Below are 10,800 nucleotides of genomic sequence, written 5' to 3'. Positions count from 1 at the left end.
GCTCACTCACCAAGCTTGACATGAAGCATAGACATAGTGCCGATCACAACTCCTCACTGTAAGACGTAACGCTACACCACCACTTGCAATAACCCCCCACTCTTTATGTGAACCACGGTCATCTTACGTGCAATTTTATAATTGCTGTAAAGTGCCTTGGAATTAGGCCCTATATATATAAAAATATAGATTAAAAAAGAGAAGATTCAGAAATTGACCAAACATCCAAAAGCAGAACTCTGATTAACAAGAGCTTTGATAACAGGTGAGGCTTTAATTCTAGATTTGAAGCTTTCGTGACTGCAAGGATTCATACTCTTTGGTTTTTTCGGTAAAGTCACGTAGGTAAAAAAATAAAATAAAATAAATGAAAACAACTAAATTAAATAACGACGTTTCGGGAGCAACACCAGCGTCCTTCTTCAGGTGGGGACAACGTAGCGCTCGAAACGTCGTGATTTAATTTAGTTGTTTTCATTCATTTTATTTTATTTTTCTACCTACGTGACTTTACCGAAAAAACCAAAGAGTAGGTGAGGCTTTCTTCTTGGATAAATAAAACAAACACAGCTATTCTCCCACTTAACATATATGTACGAGCAAAAACATGACACTACCCTTTCTGTGTTTGCTTTGATGCACACATTTGATCGAATGTCATAAATACAGCAGGCGCGTTTCCCCGTCAGGATCCTGCCGGGCTTAGGTAAGCTCCTTGGGCCGGGACTGTCGAGGCGAGACAGGAGGGCAGGAGGTTGGTCCTGTGTGCTTTCGTGGCCTGTCATCAACATCATCATCATCATCATCGGCTATCCCTCGCAATCGAGGACCATTGCTTTCCGTAGAAAAGCTGGATTATCTGTGGGTCCAAAGATGGCCGAAGAGAGCGATCTTGGATTGACAGATTTTTGCCCGCAGCCTGGGCACACGTGTCATGGGCTGCTACTACACACGTGTAATGAGCTGTTACTACACACATGTAATTAGCTGCTACTGCACACGTGTCGAGACAAGACTGGGCTGAGTGGAACTGGATTCGTAAGTCGGCCAGCAGCGTTGCTGTTTCCACCGTTCCCTCTTTCCGTCTTCTTCTTCCTGTTTCCACCTGTTGAGCAAAAAATAAAACATGTTTGGGGTCACTTTAACACGTAGGCTTTCGCGACCAATATCCGTAATGGAAGTTTTTGTTTTGGGATGAAGCTAGTTGTAATTATTGGCGAAATGTCGTAGTCAGATTGTAAATGTTGTGGCTTGGCTCTCCAACACACTGGTGTGTTGCTGTACTAGTATACTACACTATACACTACTATACACTACACTATACACTACACTATACACTACTATACACTACACTATACACTACTATACACGACACTATACACCAGAGGTGTGGACTCGAGTCATGTGACTTGGACTCGAGTCAGACTCGAGTCATGAATTTGATGACTTGAGACTCGACTTGGACTTGCATAACAATGACTTTGTCCCACCTCTGAGGTGTGGACTCGAGTCATGTGACTTGGACTCGAGTCAGACTCGAGTCATGAATTTGATGACTTGAGACTCGACTTGGACTTGCATAACAATGACTTTGTCCCACCTCTTCTATACACTACTATACACTACACTAAACACTACACTATACACTACACTATACACTACACTATACACTACACTATACACGTGTGCTGTACTAGTGACGAATTGGCCACGTTCTGTTCACGTGACAACCCTTACTAGTTGGCTGTGTCGAGTGGTGGCGGGTTTAACGACACAACATTTATACATTGACGTGATCTATCCCGTCCCCCCCCCCTCCAAAAACCCCTCTATGATGTTTGGGATCGTTGAGAGTGACTGTCTGTGCGTGGTGATCCTGGGCCAGAGTCACCCTTGAGTTGGTGTCGATGGTGCGCCAATTTGTTGTCGGCCTTGAGCACATCCTTGACGCGCTTTCTCTGCCCTCCCGTCACAAGCCCGTGCCGTATTAATGGTTAACGACACGGGGCCCTGCTTTACATTGAAGAAACGTGCAGCTTTTGGTGCAACACGGAAGGAAATTAAAGTTGCGGTGTTGCACATCGGCTGTTGAGTAGCACGTCGAGAGCGTGAGACGGTGGGTGCTTTTTGACAGCTGTAAAACTCATTCTTGACGAGTGCATTTTGCCTCGCGTTTTCCTAATATGCTCTACTATTGCCCATAGTCACTTCACTGCGCACCAGTTTATGATTAAGCGATTAGTAATCCAGTACAGATACCGCACGAGGACTCGTGCTGAGTCACAGCTCATCCTGGCTATTTAAAGTTTGTTTATTTTTACAAAAACATCCCATCCATTTTGAAAGGCACGGCGCTCTTGCGTGGTACGCGACACAGAGCGCATGAAGATGAACCAACTCCAGTTGAATGCATCCATGCACTTATAGGAACGGCAGCAACAGCGTCCAGTCGCCAAATACCCATTGTGATGCTTGTGCCAGACTAGGTGCACTTTTGGGACAAGTGTAAGTTTAACGAGCCCCACTGGCAGGAGATCACAGCACAGTTCCAGGAGTTCTGAATCGACACACCGAGGTGACCGGCAGATGCATCGCCTCGCCGCATTTTATCCGCCTATCGCTGTGCTCAATGTTGTGAGCGTTGTTTGTCGACCTACCGGTGGAGCTGCAGTGAAGCCGCCACCACGTGTCCAGTATCCGTCGCGATATTCACAAATTCCCTCTGCGGAGTTCCGATCCCGAGATCGTGGCACGGCCTTGCACGCACACACAAATCGCTAAATGAGCCGTCCAAATGTTACACTCATTATAGTTCGGTGCGAAACTCCGTTCAGATTTACAGGGCATTGACACCAAAATGCAGTAGGCACGTCCGCTACCGGCATGTATGCACGTGCGTATGTATGTCACCGACGGTATGTGTGTGTAAGTATGCTCATGCATGCCCGGGGATGATCTCCGCAGCGAATTGCTGACGGATGGAAGGTGGCGCTTCTGCACAAGCTGCCTCGCATGACATCATCGTAAAAACTCGGGCTACATTTAAATGATGCTCTGATGGTTTAACACATAGTAGGAGGCTTTCGCGACCAATATCATGAATAATAGAGGGTTGTTTGTGGGTTAGATCGCGTAAATATATAAATGTGTCGTTAAACCCGCAATCACCCGACACAGCCAACTAGTAAGGGTTGTCACGTAAACAGAACGTGGCCAATTCGTCACTAGTACAGCACACCGGTGTGTTGGAGAACCAAGCCACAACATTAACAACATTTACAATCTGTTATTTTTCTAAGAATGGGGGCCGCACTGACTGGACTAACCACATCTTCCTCCTCAACGTGCCGGGAAAAGTCATTCCACGGACCCCATTGTGGTATATTTGTATGCCTCTTGAGGTATCTGATCATGAGCATTAAGGACTTTCATGACGGTGGACAGGCCTGGATGAAGATACATAACCAGGAGTCTGAGCCATTCCATTCCCTGTTCGCCTCGGTCCCAAAACTATTTAGGATAATTTTTGACCACGTAATAAAAAAAATCAAGTCTTCCATGGCTGTACCAGTGGAATTTACATCTGGTGCAGATATAATAGGAGGGGTTTCTCATTCCTGAATGCGGTCAAGGGATGACTCTCTACGGATCGACCACATCATGCATGCATGCTGATGGCAGGGTGATTGTTGCACAATCTGAGGTGCCTCTTCTGCTGAACCTGGAGTTACCACGAAAAAAGTGCCTTACTATGAACCCCACCAACAAAAAACTCATGCCTAGCTACACCCCACCCAAATCCCTCTCCATGACCATTGCTGTGGTTATGGGAGGATGGATGAGTTCCTGTACCTCTGCGTTGACAGCAGAGGTCTCAAGCTGAATGAGCCACGCGGCATTCTCTTTTCGTTGGCTGTATCATCTTGCGTGGAAGCTACCTGGCCCGTTGGTGCACACCAAACTCCGAGTCTTCTCCGGCACAAACGTGGCCTCTAGTTTTTAAGCGTGCAAAACGTAGACTCCCTTAAAAGAACACCTATGCCAGCTTGAAACATGCAGGCTGTCTTGCCTGAATTTGAGGACTTTGCAGATACTGTATTCGAAATATCTGGGCATAGACCCATCAGTGAGCTTCTCCAGCAAGCGAGTGTTGACTGGGCATGTAGCCCGCAGGCCCAGCCACCACATGACCAGGCAGCTTCTGTTTGGCTCGATAGAAGGGACTAAACGGACATGGCAGAGGCTAAATAAGAGATGGGCTGATGTGGTGCAGGAAGTCCTGAAGCTGAGCCGGCTTGCCACTGTTGCCAGCGGTGTCAACATCGGCCTGTGTGGAGGAGGCTCGTGAAGGACGCTACTGGGCAGCTGGAGGCAGTCGTCCTCCACAACGACAACGCAGGGCAGAGGAGCAACGCTCACAACAACGGGCAGAGCAGCAGGTGGTTAAAACACAGCAAGCTGGCACAGTAGGAAGCCCAGGTGGTGCATCTGCCAGTCATCTCAGTCAAGCCATAACACCTGGGTCTGTCCCGTGACCCGCCTGCTAGCAACGAGCCTTCCACATTTCATGTGGCCTCAAACGTGCACCTAGCCTGGCACATGCACTGAGGTGGAGTCACCGCCACTTAGTGGCGAATCGCAGCTGTTGTTGTACACACCACGTACATATCCGTATTTATATCGCCACTGGCATGATGGTCACCACTGGAATCTATGCACGTACACGCAATTATATACCACGTGTGTACATACCCTACACAATAATGCATGCACATACGTCTTTGTCACCATTGACATAACTGTCACCGCTGCTATGCTTGCTCGCATATATAGAAGTGTGTGTATATATAGTGAGGAGCGGTGGCACAGTGGTTAGCGCACTGCGCTACGAACCCGGCGGCCCGAGTTCGATTCTCGCGTAGGGCCAATAATAGTGGCGAATATCTGAACCGGTCCTGTGCCTCCCTCTACTCAGCCTTAAATGAGTACATGTTGCGGTGTGTATAAAATATCATCACCGGGGAGACAAAGGCGGCCGGGCGCGGCTCTGGCCACCCATCTTCTCGCGTGCCACAGTGCCGGCCTGCGTTAGGCGCTTCTTACTAACACCACTTGCCCCAACGGGTCTGTCGAAGGCTATACGGGTGACTTTTGCCTTTGTGTGTGTATGTGTGTGTGGGGAGCGGTCGTGTAGCGGTTAGCGCGCTGCGCTACGAACCTGGCGACCCGGGTTCGATTCCCGCTCACGGCCAACACCATTGACGATTATCTGAACCGCTCTTGGGCCTCTTATAGGTCGACTCAGCCTCAAATGAGTATCTGATGCAGTGGTGCGTAGTAAACATCGCCATTAGGGAGGCAAAGGCGGTCGGGCGTGGTGCTGGCCACCCCACCCGTTTTGTGTGCCTTTCCGGCCTTCATAGGCGCTGCTCGCTAACAGCCCTTGCCCCGACAGTCTGTCATAGTCTATCCGGGGGATCTTTGTATTTGTCTTTGTGTGTCACCGTCCGTTTCGCAGTGACCCCAGCGTGCATCTCTCCGCGAGACGCGTCGGCGGGATGGAAATAGCGCGGCGCCGCGGATTTCGGAGGCGCCAGGCGCCGCGTCTCATCTTTCAGGGGCAACTTTCAGCGAAGCGCGCTCCGGTCCCAGGGTCCCGCGACATTGCAGCCCCGGTAGCCCAGTGGAGCCAGTGGTTCTTCACTCATTTTTAGAGGCGGTTGAGGGGTGGGCAATAAGACCATCATAAGACCATCATCAGTGTGAGTGCGGAGGGCCGCCACACATTTGAATCCATTGGGGGGTTGACACCAGCACGACGATGATGATGATGACGACGTTGGGTGTTTTCACAAGTGTGTGTATTGTCCGTGGCCGCAAGGTCAGGGACCGCACTAAAGGCGCATCAGGGCTCGCCGGTGACCCGCGGGCCTTGCGATGAAGATCACTCCGAGTGGAGAAACTCCACGACTTCAGGGTCCCGAGCAACGCGTGTCGAACGGCGTCCTCGTGGTGGTGTTTGACACGCGGGGAGACTGAGACAGGATCAGGAGCAGGAGAGAGGGGGAGCAGAGTGTTGTCATCGAGGTTTGTTTTGGGCGCTGAAGGCGACTTCGTAACACGGGGATGGTGTGATCTCTTTCGGAGCGACAGGCAAAGAAACACAGAGACACAGCGAGGGAGCGAGCGAGGCAATGGGACGGACGCGAGGATGGAGACAGGAGACAGATATAGAGACAGGCACGGGGTTACCGAGAGGCAGATGTACAGACGTAGAGAGACAACGAGAGGCAGACGGACACAATGATATACACAGAGAGACCACACAGACACAGAGACCACACAGGCAAGGCAATTGGGCAGAGTACCAGTGGCGCGCACCCCAGGTATAATACACATTCATCTGGGAGGGTGGCAAATGGTTTTCAAACCAGGGTCCTACTTAGTTGTAAATGAGTTTGCCTAACCCTGTTTTTTACGTAATATGCAACCGAATGCTTATGATTTGAATATACTCCGGATTCATTTAATAGAATGATAAACTATCCCTCTGACTTTTGTGTTAAGTTTGTTATCCCTTCTCCCGCATCTCCGATTCGCACGATTGGATACGTACGGTGCGAAAGAAGTTCAACGAACATACATCCACTGCGCCACCACTGCCCCATATGCAAACGCTACCACTAACACACACACACGCGGCAACACACACACACAGGCAACATAACTTTACGGTCAAAGCGTCAAAAATACGTTTAATGACATACATTGGGCCGTCTAAAAATGCCAGGATTTGAGTAGGGGGGGGGGTCAACTGCCCCGACCTCCACCCTCCGCCCCCTGATGCGCCGCTGGGCAGCATCACGGGAGAGGCGAGCACGTTTCGCCTTTTTAGGGGGGGCCTCATCAGCGAGACACGCATCCAAAACGCAGTCTGCCAGCCACGACGCGAGCCACGAGGCTTACAGGGGAACACGTCGAATTAATACGTAGGCCTGATTACTTTCCGGAGAAAGGGATCGGAGAGCCCCCATGCAGTGAAACTATAGAATCTGGGGTTCAAATACCTCTGCGTAGAGCAGTGCCCCCCACCCCTCCCCCCCGAGACCCCCACCGGTTATCAATACCTGAAGGAAAACACAGCACGCGCAGACAAGATTAATTTGAACGGAGACTCCGCCGCAGAACGTGGGGGACACTTCCGATAGAATTTCAGACAGAGAGCAGAGAGGGGTGGGTTTTTTTGTAACGAGTCTTGTTTTGGCACGAACTCCGATCTCAGAATGCGAGCTGCGGACGATCTGATCTCTTTTTTCCCCCCAAAAAGAGTTAAAACAAATAATAGGAGCTTAAAACAACAGTAATGAAGGTTTCCCGCACACCCACCCACCCCTCCGCACGCAATTTAAATCCCAACCCCACCAGCACAAATGACCAGACTCTTTCTGGCTCGGATGACAACGCGACACCGTGACGCAAGAGACCCGCAACCCGAGATCCAGTAATGGTCTCATCAGATGTGACTGTCAATAACTCGCCTAACGAGACGCGCCAAGTGCTAGCTACCACGTGGTGGGTGGGTGGGGGGGGGCTGGTGGTGGAGGTAGTGGCGGTGAGTGACAGGGGGTGGTTTAGTTTGCTGGGGGTTAGCGCTACGCTGCGCTACGAAACCCGGCGACCCGAGTTCGATTCCCGCTCACGACTATCAACACCGGTGGCGATGATTTGAACCGGTCGTGGACCTCCCCGAGGTCGACTCAGCCTCAAATGAGCACCTGGCGCGGTGTGTAAAAGCATCGCCACTGGGGAGACAAAGGCGGCCGGGCGTGGTGTTTTCCACCCACCCCCCCTCGTGAAACGTTTCCGGACTTCACAGGCACTCGCCCCAAGACTGTGTTGTTGAGGCTATGCAGGGAATCTTTGTGGTTTAGTTTGCTCGGCGTTTAGTTGTGTGGTTTGGCTGGGGGGATCTGCGACGCGTTGCACGGGGAGGTGTGGTGGTGGTGGTGGGACTTTTAATCCGGCGCCGGACTCAACGTCTGAGAGAGTGGGGGAAGCAAAGGACTAACCCCCTGGTATTAAACAAGAAGGAATGGGGCCTCGTGTTGATGGTTAGCGTGGCGGTCTCTGTCGCGTGCATTATAGCAGCCAGCTGTGCCTGCGAGCGCGTGCGCGTAAATGATATGCAGTGGGACAAAGAGTTAGGCGCTTTCTCTGATAGTGGGTGATAGCATTGTGAGTGGTGACATGGTAAATAAACGCAGCCTGGAACATGTCATACCCCCCCCCCAACTCCAAGCCGCCCGTGCTGTTGACTTCCTGCCCCTGTTGCAGGCCACGGTCAGGCCTTCACGTCCCCCCCTGCCGATGACTTACTGAGCGTCTACGAAAAATAACATGCCGCCCGATTTAGCGGATCTCAGACGATGCATTTGAGATGCGTTCGCAGTGAGTCGCTCTGTAATTCCACATTGTATGTAAGCTGAACTTCTTTCGCACCGTACGTAGCAATCCGTGCTAACCAGGGGTGGAGGGGGGAAGGACAACAAACTAAACACGACATGGCAGCTCTAAAGAAATGAGTTTTCAATTTGGAAATTTTTTTTCAATTTGAAGTGTGCGATGTTCCATGCCGACCAGAAAAGCAAACGACATCCTTGTTCCATGAACCAACATTCCACGAGGTTCTGCGCTATCCAGCAACAAACATTTGTTCTAGCAAACACCGAGCGATGAGACCCATTTTTTTTTTATCTACGTGGCTTTACCGAAAGACCCAAATAATATGAGACCCATAAAGTCGAGCACTCAAACGCGACTCCTGGAGTTAAAAATACGTCTTCCAAAGCAGTCCGTTTCTGGGTATTGGTTCACGGGTGAACCGATATGGGAATCCACGAACGATGCGGACTTTACCTGGCAAACTCTTAGGTTTTTTCGATAAAGTCACGTAGGTAAAAAAATTAATTTTAATTAATAAAAGTAAAATAAAAAATCACGACGTTTCGGAGGCAACACAAGCTTCCGTCTTCAGGTGGAACCGTCACAGCACGCTTGCTTGATACAGAAGACGGAAGCTTGTGTTGCCTCCGAAACGTCGCGATTTTTTATTTTACTTTTATTAATTTTAATTTAAATTTTTACCTACGTGACTTTACCGAAAAAACCTAAGAGTATGAATCCTTGCAGTCACGAAAGCTTCAAATCTAGCATCTTTACCTGGCAGTCTGTAATTGGGCTTGGATTGTTGATGAGCTCAGAGGAAGGTGAAACGCGTGCGTCTACAGCTGCGTGTGGACTGCCTTGAAGTTCTTTTATCGACGAGCCATCGAACGAAGATGATCACCGCATCGTGCGCGTCCAGATGCGCTGCTGCTGCCACGTGTGTCTGTGTGTGTCTGTGTGTGTGTCTGTGTGTGTCTGTGTGTGTGTGTCTGTGTGTGTGTGTGTCTGTGTGTGTGTGTTTGTGTGTGTGTGTCTGTGTGTGTGTGTGTCTGTCTGTGTGTGTGTGTCTGTCTGTGTGTGTCTGTGTACTCTCCTGTCACAGGTGCTGGCTAAAGTGGCCACTCGGGACAGAGTCATCTTGTTGGGTGACTTCAATGCCCGAGTTGGTCATGATGCTGACACCTGGTCTGGAGTGATTGGAAGGCATGGGCCAGATCAGCTCAATAATAACGGTAGGAGGCTGCTAGATTTTTGTGCAGCCCATGGGCTTGTAATTACCAACACGCTCTTCCGGCATCGGCGCATCCACACAACATCATGGATACATGCCGGGTCCAAGCAAGAACATCTGCTGGACTACATAGTGACGGACCAGCGGATGCGAACCCATGTCCTTGACACCAGGACCTACCGTGGAGCTGATCTGTCCTCTGACCATCGACTAGTCATCTGTAAGATGCGCCTGCCTTTCTTCCACTCCGGTGGTGGGTGTACACCCAGGATCCCATTCCAACCAAAAGTGGCCTGGTCTCAGTTAGCTGATGAAAGTTGCAAGCGAGAATTTCATCATCGCTTGCAGCTGGGGTTGGCATCGTCCCCCACTCCACCTGATGTCGAGGGTAAATGGGCGAGGTTTAAGACTGTGACTCATGCAGCTGCAATGGCTGCTTTGGGTACGCGGTCCAGACCTCCCCAGAAACCCTGGCTGACAGAGGAGGTGTTCAGGTTAATTGAGAAAAAGCGACAGGCCCACTCTCATCGCCTACAGCATCCCACGTCAGAGAATGAGGAGGTTTACCGCAGCCTTCGCTCGGAAGTTCGGAGAGCAGTAAGGCGTTGTAAGGATGGGTGGTGGTCGCGGGTTGCTGAGGAGATGGAGTCTGCCTCAGTGGCCCGTGATCACAAATCACTATTTAACTCCATCAAAAAAGTAACCTGCAGCGCCACACTTATTACCATCATTAGAGGAAAAAACGGTGATCCAATCTCCGACCCCCAGGAACAGGTTTGCAGATTTGCTGAGCATTTCTGTGAGGTCCTGGGGGAGGGAAATTCTCTCAGCCAGGAAAACATCATGGCACAAAGTGGGGATAACCCTGCTGAGGCTGCGGTGCCTCAAATATTGGAAGAGGTCACCCCCTGTGAGTGGCTGGCTGAGGTGCCAGCTGTTGAGGAAGTACTGAGGGCGATCCGGAGTCTGAGACCAGGGAAGGCATCGGGCAGAGATGATCTCCCAAGCGAAATGCTGAGGGAGGGTGGCGTTTGTGCACAGACTGCCCTATATGACATCATAACAACAGTCTGGACCACTGGACGGGTTCCGCAGGACTGGAAGGATGCCCTGGTGGTTCCCCT

This window comes from Lethenteron reissneri, chromosome 26 (assembly GCF_015708825.2).
Source record: "Lethenteron reissneri isolate LAM-NWPU_2019-01 chromosome 26, ASM1570882v1, whole genome shotgun sequence".
NCBI lineage: Eukaryota > Metazoa > Chordata > Hyperoartia > Petromyzontiformes > Petromyzontidae > Lethenteron > Lethenteron reissneri.
This window is presented reverse-complemented; position numbering follows the sequence as displayed.